We start from the raw sequence: 10,990 nt of genomic DNA, 5'->3' as shown, positions 1-10,990 counted from the left end.
TTAAATTTTGTCGAAAAGGTTTCTATACATGAAATGTTTAGAAGCCTAAAGTTCATCTAAGTAAAATATAAAAAATATATATTTTTGCTTGAAAACAAGCGATGTATCAGTTCGATCGTACCCCCATACTAGCCATTTTGAGACTTTCGGAAGAGTTAACGCTCTTAACTGCTTGGTTATGAAGATTAAAATTTAAATTTTGAGTATCGCATAGAACTAACGCGCAGCCCCTATACGTTATGTTTAAAAAAAATATATAAATTTTTTTTTCAAAATGGCGGTTATCGTAAAAATTCAAAGTGTCATAACTTTGCTAAATGAAATCCTACTGAAAAATGTCGTATGCAAAAAGTGTTTGGAATTTTAATTTGCATATAAAAGCAATTTTTAATTATTTTTTTTAATAAAAACCGAGTCTTACCATATATTGACCGAGACCTCGAACGAGCTTTTATGCGACTCTGCATATAGTTAACGCTCGTATGAGGCTTCTATTTAAGAAATCGACTTGAATTTTTTAAACAAAATAGAGCTTTCGACTATACTTACGATACTATAAAAAAAAATTAAAAATTAAAAAATAAATAATTTTTTTTTTAAAACACGTTTAGTGTGATGAGTCGATCGACCCACCATACATACGCTCATAAGATTTTCAATATAGTTAAGGTCAGTGTAAGCTTATTTATACATTATTAAATTTCAATTTTTGTGACAGTATAGAATTCTTAAGCATCCTGTGTATGTTTGTTAGCAAAATCCATTTTGTCAATTTTTTGCAAAATGGCGACAAGTATTAAAATTCAATCACTTATAACTCAGTAGTGTTGAATTTTGTCGAAAAGGTCTCTATACATGAAATGTTGAGAAGCCTAAAGTTCATCTAAGTAAAATATAAAAAATATATATTTTTGCTTGAAAACAAGCGATGTATCAGTTCGATCGTACCCCCATACTAGCCATTTTGAGACTTTCGGAAGAGTTAACGCTCTTAACTGCTTGGTTATGAAGATTAAAATTTAAATTTTGAGTATCGCATAGAACTAACGCGCAGCCCCTATACGTTATGTTTAAAAAAAATATATAAATTTTTTTTTCAAAATGGCGGCTATCGTAAAAATTCAAAGTGTCATAACTTTGCTAAATAAAATCCTACTGAAAAATGTCGTATGCAAAAAGTGTTTGGAATTTTAATTTGCATATAAAAGCAATTTTTAATATTTATTTTTCTAATAAAAACCGAGTCTTACCATATATTGACCGAGACCTCGAACGAGCTTTTATGCGACTCTGCATATAGTTAACGCTCGTATGAGGCTTCTATTTAAGAAATCGACTTAAATTTTTTAAACAAAATAGAGCTTTCGACTATACTTATGATACTATAAAAAAAAATTAAAAATTAAAAAATAAAAGTATTTTTTTTTCAAAACACGTTTAGTGTGATGAGTCGATCGACCCACCATACATACGCTCATAAGATTTTCAATATAGTTAAGGTCAGTGTGAGCTTATTTATACATATTTGAATTTCAATTTTTGTGACAGTATAGAATTCTTAAGCATCCTGTGTATGTTTGTTAGCAAAATCCATTTTGTCAATTTTTTGCAAAATGGCGACAAGTATTAAAATTCAATCACTTATAACTCAGTAGTGTTGAATTTTGTCGAAAAGGTCTCTATACATGAAATGTTGAGAAGCCTAAAGTTCATCTAAGTAAAATATAAAAAATATATATTTTTGCTTGAAAACAAGCGATGTATCAGTTCGATCGTACCCCCATACTAGCCATTTTGAGACTTTCGGAAGAGTTAACGCTCTTAACTGCTTGGTTATGAAGATTAAAATTTAAATTTTGAGTATCGCATAGAACTAACGCGCAGCCCCTATACGTTATGTTTAAAAAAAATATATAAATTTTTTTTTCAAAATGGCGGCTATCGTAAAAATTCAAAGTGTCATAACTTTGCTAAATAAAATCCTACTGAAAAATGTCGTATGCAAAAAGTGTTTGGAATTTTAATTTGCATATAAAAGCAATTTTTAATATTTATTTTTCTAATAAAAACCGAGTCTTACCATATATTGACCGAGACCTCGAACGAGCTTTTATGCGACTCTGCATATAGTTAACGCTCGTATGAGGCTTCTATTTAAGAAATCGACTTAAATTTTTTAAACAAAATAGAGCTTTCGACTATACTTATGATACTATAAAAAAAAATTAAAAATTAAAAAATAAAAGTATTTTTTTTTCAAAACACGTTTAGTGTGATGAGTCGATCGACCCACCATACATACGCTCATAAGATTTTCAATATAGTTAAGGTCAGTGTGAGCTTATTTATACATATTTGAATTTCAATTTTTGTGACAGTATAGAATTCTTAAGCATCCTGTGTATGTTTGTTAGCAAAATCCATTTTGTCAATTTTTTGCAAAATGGCGACAAGTATTAAAATTCAATCACTTATAACTCAGTAGTGTTGAATTTTGTCGAAAAGGTCTCTATACATGAAATGTTGAGAAGCCTAAAGTTCATCTAAGTAAAATATAAAAAATATATATTTTTGCTTGAAAACAAGCGATGTATCAGTTCGATCGTACCCCCATACTAGCCATTTTGAGACTTTCGGAAGAGTTAACGCTCTTAACTGCTTGGTTATGAAGATTAAAATTTAAATTTTGAGTATCGCATAGAACTAACGCGCAGCCCCTATACGTTATGTTTAAAAAAAATATATAAATTTTTTTTTCAAAATGGCGGCTATCGTAAAAATTCAAAGTGTCATAACTTTGCTAAATAAAATCCTACTAAAAAATGTCGTATGCAAAAAGTGTTTGGAATTTTAATTTGCATATAAAAGCAATTTTTAATTATTTTTTTTTTAATAAAAACCGAGTCTTACCATATATTGACCGAGACCTCGAACGAGCTTTTATGCGACTCTGCATATAGTTAACGCTCGTATGAGGCTTCTATTTAAGAAATCGACTTGAATTTTTTAAACAAAATAGAGCTTTCGACTATACTTACGACACTATAAAAAAAAATTAAAAATTAAAAAATAAAAGTATTTTTTTTTCAAAACACGTTTAGTGTGATGAGTCGATCGACCCACCATACATACGCTCATAAGATTTTCAATATAGTTAAGGTCAGTGTGAGCTTATTTATACATATTTGAATTTCAATTTTTGTGACAGTATAGAATTCTTAAGCATCCTGTGTATGTTTGTTAGCAAAATCCATTTTGTCAATTTTTTGCAAAATGGCGACAAGTATTAAAATTCAATTACTTATAACTCAGTAGTGTTGAATTTTGTCGAAAAGGTCTCTATACATGAAATGTTGAGAAGCCTAAAGTTCATCTAAGTAAAATATAAAAAATATATATTTTTGCTTGAAAACAAGCGATGTATCAGTTCGATCGTACCCCCATACTAGCCATTTTGAGACTTTCGGAAGAGTTAACGCTCTTAACTGCTTGGTTATGAAGATTAAAATTTAAATTTTGAGTATCGCATAGAACTAACGCGCAGCCCCTATACGTTATGTTTAAAAAAAATATATAAATTTTTTTTTCAAAATGGCGGCTATCGTAAAAATTCAAAGTGTCATAACTTTGCTAAATAAAATCCTACTGAAAAATGTCGTATGCAAAAAGTGTTTGGAATTTTAATTTGCATATAAAAGCAATTTTTAATATTTATTTTTCTAATAAAAACCGAGTCTTACCATATATTGACCGAGACCTCGAACGAGCTTTTATGCGACTCTGCATATAGTTAACGCTCGTATGAGGCTTCTATTTAAGAAATCGACTTAAATTTTTTAAACAAAATAGAGCTTTCGACTATACTTATGATACTATAAAAAAAAATTAAAAATTAAAAAATAAAAGTATTTTTTTTTCAAAACACGTTTAGTGTGATGAGTCGATCGACCCACCATACATACGCTCATAAGATTTTCAATATAGTTAAGGTCAGTGTGAGCTTATTTATACATATTTGAATTTCAATTTTTGTGACAGTATAGAATTCTTAAGCATCCTGTGTATGTTTGTTAGCAAAATCCATTTTGTCAATTTTTTGCAAAATGGCGACAAGTATTAAAATTCAATCACTTATAACTCAGTAGTGTTGAATTTTGTCGAAAAGGTCTCTATACATGAAATGTTGAGAAGCCTAAAGTTCATCTAAGTAAAATATAAAAAATATATATTTTTGCTTGAAAACAAGCGATGTATCAGTTCGATCGTACCCCCATACTAGCCATTTTGAGACTTTCGGAAGAGTTAACGCTCTTAACTGCTTGGTTATGAAGATTAAAATTTAAATTTTGAGTATCGCATAGAACTAACGCGCAGCCCCTATACGTTATGTTTAAAAAAAATATATAAATTTTTTTTTCAAAATGGCGGCTATCGTAAAAATTCAAAGTGTCATAACTTTGCTAAATAAAATCCTACTAAAAAATGTCGTATGCAAAAAGTGTTTGGAATTTTAATTTGCATATAAAAGCAATTTTTAATTATTTTTTTTTTAATAAAAACCGAGTCTTACCATATATTGACCGAGACCTCGAACGAGCTTTTATGCGACTCTGCATATAGTTAACGCTCGTATGAGGCTTCTATTAAAGAAATCGACTTGAAATTTTTAAACAAAATAGAGCTTTCGACTATACTTACGATACTATAAAAAAAAATTAAAAATTAAAAAATAAAAGTATTTTTTTTTCAAAACACGTTTAGTGTGATGAGTCGATCGACCCACCATACATACGCTCATAAGATTTTCAATATAGTTAAGGTCAGTGTGAGCTTATTTATACATATTTGAATTTCAATTTTTGTGACAGTATAGAATTCTTAAGCATCCTGTGTATGTTTGTTAGCAAAATCCATTTTGTCAATTTTTTGCAAAATGGCGACAAGTATTAAAATTCAATCACTTATAACTCAGTAGTGTTGAATTTTGTCGAAAAGGTCTCTATACATGAAATGTTGAGAAGCCTAAAGTTCATCTAAGTAAAATATAAAAAATATATATTTTTGCTTGAAAACAAGCGATGTATCAGTTCGATCGTACCCCCATACTAGCCATTTTGAGACTTTCGGAAGAGTTAACGCTCTTAACTGCTTGGTTATAAAGATTAAAATTTAAATTTTGAGTATCGCATAGAACTAACGCGCAGCCCCTATACGTTATGTTTAAAAAAAATATATAAATTTTTTTTTCAAAATGGCGGCTATCGTAAAAATTCAAAGTGTCATAACTTTGCTAAATGAAATCCTACTGAAAAATGTCGTATGCAAAAAGTGTTTGGAATTTTAATTTGCATATAAAAGCAATTTTTTATTATTTTTTTTTTAATAAAAACCGAGTCTTACCATATATTGACCGAGACCTCGAACGAGCTTTTATGCGACTCTGCATATAGTTAACGCTCGTATGAGGCTTCTATTAAAGAAATCGACTTGAAATTTTTAAACAAAATAGAGCTTTCGACTATACTTACGATACTATAAAAAAAAATTAAAAATTAAAAAATAAAAGTATTTTTTTTTCAAAACACGTTTAGTGTGATGAGTCGATCGACCCACCATACATACGCTCATAAGATTTTCAATATAGTTAAGGTCAGTGTGAGCTTATTTATACATATTTGAATTTCAATTTTTGTGACAGTATAGAATTCTTAAGCATCCTGTGTATGTTTGTTAGCAAAATCCATTTTGTCAATTTTTTGCAAAATGGCGACAAGTATTAAAATTCAATCACTTATAACTCAGTAGTGTTGAATTTTGTCGAAAAGGTCTCTATACATGAAATGTTGAGAAGCCTAAAGTTCATCTAAGTAAAATATAAAAAATATATATTTTTGCTTGAAAACAAGCGATGTATCAGTTCGATCGTACCCCCATACTAGCCATTTTGAGACTTTCGGAAGAGTTAACGCTCTTAACTGCTTGGTTATGAAGATTAAAATTTAAATTTTGAGTATCGCATAGAACTAACGCGCAGCCCCTATACGTTATGTTTAAAAAAAATATATAATTTTTTTTTTCAAAATGGCGGCTATCGTAAAAATTCAAAGTGTCATAACTTTGCTAAATAAAATCCTACTGAAAAATGTCGTATGCAAAAAGTGTTTGGAATTTTAATTTGCATATAAAAGCAATTTTTAATTATTTTTTTTTTAATAAAAACCGAGTCTTATAATATATTGACGGAGACCTCGAACGAGCTTTTATGCGACTCTGCATATAGTTAACGCTCGTATGAGGCTTCTATTTAAGAAATCGACTTGAATTTTTTAAACAAAATAGAGCTTTCGACTATACTTACGATACTATAAAAAAATTAAAAATTAAAAAATAAAAGTATTTTTTTTTCAAAACACGTTTAGTGTGATGAGTCGATCGACCCACCATACATACGCTCATAAGATTTTCAATATAGTTAAGGTCAGTGTGAGCTTATTTATACATATTTGAATTTCAATTTTTGTGACAGTATAGAATTCTTAAGCATGCTGTGTATGTTTGTTAGCAAAATCCATTTTGTCAATTTTTTGCAAAATGGCGACAAGTATTAAAATTCAATCACTTATAACTCAGTAGTGTTGAATTTTGTCGAAAAGGTCTCTATACATGAAATGTTGAGAAGCCTAAAGTTCATCTAAGTAAAATATAAAAAATATATATTTTTGCTTGAAAACAAGCGATGTATCAGTTCGATCGTACCCCCATACTAGCCATTTTGAGACTTTCGGAAGAGTTAACGCTCTTAACTGCTTGGTTATGAAGATTAAAATTTAAATTTTGAGTATCGCATAGAACTAACGCGCAGCCCCTATACGTTATGTTTAAAAAAAATATATAAATTTTTTTTTCAAAATGGCGGCTATCGTAAAAATTCAAAGTGTCATAACTTTGCTAAATAAAATCCTACTCAAAAATGTCGTATGCAAAAAGTGTTTGGAATTTTAATTTGCATATAAAAGCAATTTTTAATTATTTTTTTTTTAATAAAAACCGAGTCTTACCATATATTGACCGAGACCTCGAACGAGCTTTTATGCGACTCTGCATATAGTTAACGCTCGTATGAGGCTTCTATTTAAGAAATCGACTTGAATTTTTTAAACAAAATAGAGCTTTCGACTATACTTACGATACTATAAAAAAAAATTAAAAATTAAAAAATAAAAGTATTTTTTTTTCAAAACACGTTTAGTGTGATGAGTCGATCGACCCACCATACATACGCTCATAAGATTTTCAATATAGTTAAGGTCAGTGTGAGCTTATTTATACATATTTGAATTTCAATTTTTGTGACAGTATAGAATTCTTAAGCATGCTGTGTATGTTTGTTAGCAAAATCCATTTTGTCAATTTTTTGCAAAATGGCGACAAGTATTAAAATTCAATCACTTATAACTCAGTAGTGTTGAATTTTGTCGAAAAGGTCTCTATACATGAAATGTTGAGAAGCCTAAAGTTCATCTAAGTAAAATATAAAAAATATATATTTTTGCTTGAAAACAAGCGATGTATCAGTTCGATCGTACCCCCATACTAGCCATTTTGAGACTTTCGGAAGAGTTAACGCTCTTAACTGCTTGGTTATGAAGATTAAAATTTAAATTTTGAGTATCGCATAGAACTACCGCGCAGCCCCTATACGTTATGTTTAAAAAAAATATATAAATTTTTTTTTCAAAATAGCGGCTATCGTAAAAATTCAAAGTGTCATAACTTTGCTAAATAAAATCCTACTGAAAAATGTCGTATGCAAAAAGTGTTTGGAATTTTAATTTGCATATAAAAGCATTTTTTTATTATTTTTTTTTTAATAAAAACCGAGTCTTACCATATATTGACCGAGACCTCGAACGAGCTTTTATGCGACTCTGCATATAGTTAACGCTCGTATGAGGCTTCTATTTAAGAAATCGACTTGAATTTTTTAAACAAAATAGAGCTTTCGACTATACTTACGATACTATAAAAAAAAATTAAAAATTAAAAAATAAAAGTATTTTTTTTTCAAAACACGTTTAGTGTGATGAGTCGATCGACCCACCATACATACGCTCATAAGATTTTCAATATAGTTAAGGTCAGTGTGAGCTTATTTATACATATTTGAATTTAAATTTTTGTGACAGTATAGAATTCTTAAGCATGCTGTGTATGTTTGTTAGCAAAATCCATTTTGTCAATTTTTTGCAAAATGGCGACAAGTATTAAAATTCAATCACTTATAACTCAGTAGTGTTGAATTTTGTCGAAAAGGTCTCTATACATGAAATGTTGAGAAGCCTAAAGTTCATCTAAGTAAAATATAAAAAATATATATTTTTGCTTGAAAACAAGCGATGTATCAGTTCGATCGTACCCCCATACTAGCCATTTTGAGACTTTCGGAAGAGTTAACGCTCTTAACTGCTTGGTTATAAAGATTAAAATTTAAATTTTGAGTATCGCATAGAACTAACGCGCAGCCCCTATACGTTATGTTTAAAAAAAATATATAAATTTTTTTTTCAAAATGGCGGCTATCGTAAAAATTCAAAGTGTCATAACTTTGCTAAATGAAATCCTACTCAAAAATGTCGTATGCAAAAAGTGTTTGGAATTTTAATTTGCATATAAAAGCAATTTTTAATTATTTTTTTTTTAATAAAAACTGAGTCTTACCATATATTGACCGAGACCTCGAACGAGCTTTTATGCGACTCTGCATATAGTTAACGCTCGTATGAGGCTTCTATTTAAGAAATCGACTTGAATTTTTTAAACGAAATAGAGCTTTCGACTATACTTACGATACTATAAAAAAAAATTAAAAATTAAAAAATAAAAGTATTTTTTTTTCAAAACACGTTTAGTGTGATGAGTCGATCGACCCACCATACATACGCTCATGAGATTTTCAATATAGTTAAGGTCAGTGTGAGCTTATTTATACATATTTGAATTTTAATTTTTGTGACAGTATAGAATTCTTAAGCATCCTGTGTATGTTTGTTAGCAAAATCCATTTTGTCAATTTTTTGCAAAATGGCGACAAGTATTAAAATTCAATCACTTATAACTCAGTAGTGTTGAATTTTGTCGAAAAGGTCTCTATACATGAAATGTTGAGAAGCCTAAAGTTCATCTAAGTAAAATATAAAAAATATATATTTTTGCTTGAAAACAAGCGATGTATCAGTTCGATCGTACCCCCATACTAGCCATTTTGAGACTTTCGGAAGAGTTAACGCTCTTAACTGCTTGGTTATGAAGATTAAAATTTAAATTTTAAGTATCGCATAGAACTAACGCGCAGCCCCTATACGTTATGTTTAAAAAAAATATATAATTTTTTTTTTCAAAATGGCGGCTATCGTAAAAATTCAAAGTGTCATAACTTTGCTAAATGAAATCCTACTGAAAAATGTCGTTTGCAAAAAGTGTTTGGAATTTTAATTTGCATATAAAAGCAATTTTTAATTATTTTTTTTTTAATAAAAACCGAGTCTTACCATATATTGACCGAGACCTCGAACGAGCTTTTATGCGACTCTGCATATAGTTAACGCTCGTATGAGGCTTCTATTTAAGAAATCGACTTGAATTTTTTAAACGAAATAGAGCTTTCGACTATACTTACGATACTATAAAAAAAAATTAAAAATTAAAAAATAAAAGTATTTTTTTTTCAAAACACGTTTAGTGTGATGAGTCGATCGACCCACCATACATACGCTCATGAGATTTTCAATATAGTTAAGGTCAGTGTGAGCTTATTTATACATATTTGAATTTCAATTTTTGTGACAGTATAGAATTCTTAAGCATCCTGTGTATGTTTGTTAGCAAAATCCATTTTGTCAATTTTTTGCAAAATGGCGACAAGTATTAAAATTCAATCACTTATAACTCAGTAGTGTTGAATTTTGTCGAAAAGGTCTCTATACATGAAATGTTGAGAAGCCTAAAGTTCATCTAAGTAAAATATAAAAAATATATATTTTTGCTTGAAAACAAGCGATGTATCAGTTCGATCGTACCCCCATACTAGCCATTTTGAGACTTTCGGAAGAGTTAACGCTCTTAACTGCTTGGTTATGAAGATTAAAATTTAAATTTTGAGTATCGCATAGAACTAACGCGCAGCCCCTATACGTTATGTTTAAAAAAAATATATAATTTTTTTTTTTAAAATGGCGGCTATCGTAAAAATTCAAAGTGTCATAACTTTGCTAAATGAAATCCTACTGAAAAATGTCGTATGCAAAAAGTGTTTGGAATTTTAATTTGCATATAAAAGCAATTTTTAATTATTTTTTTTAATAAAAACCGAGTCTTACCATATATTGACCGAGACCTCGAACGAGCTTTTATGCGACTCTGCATATAGTTAACGCTCGTATGAGGCTTCTATTTAAGAAATCGACTTGAATTTTTTAAACAAAATAGAGCTTTCGACTATACTTACGATACTATAAAAAAAAATTAAAAATTAAAAAATAAAAGTATTTTTTTTTCAAAACACGTTTAGTGTGATGAGTCGATCGACCCACCATACATACGCTCATAAGATTTTCAATATAGTTAAGGTCAGTGTGAGCTTATTTATACATATTTGAATTTCAATTTTTGTGACAGTATAGAATTCTTAAGCATCCTGTGTATGTTTGTTAGCAAAATCCATTTTGTCAATTTTTTGCAAAATGGCGACAAGTATTAAAATTCAATCACTTATAACTCAGTAGTGTTGAATTTTGTCGAAAAGGTCTCTATACATGAAATGTTGAGAAGCCTAAAGTTCATCTAAGTAAAATATAAAAAATATATATTTTTGCTTGAAAACAAGCGATGTATCAGTTCGATCGTACCCCCATACTAGCCATTTTGAGACTTTCGGAAGAGTTAACGCTCTTAACTGCTTGGTTATGAAGATTAAAATTTTAATTTTGAGTAT

The sequence above is a fragment of the Plectrocnemia conspersa genome, unplaced genomic scaffold (assembly GCF_051122295.1).
Source record: "Plectrocnemia conspersa isolate PC_06_02 unplaced genomic scaffold, ASM5112229v1 ptg000003l, whole genome shotgun sequence".
Lineage (NCBI taxonomy): Eukaryota > Metazoa > Arthropoda > Insecta > Trichoptera > Polycentropodidae > Plectrocnemia > Plectrocnemia conspersa.
Note: the sequence above shows the minus strand (reverse complement) of the source record.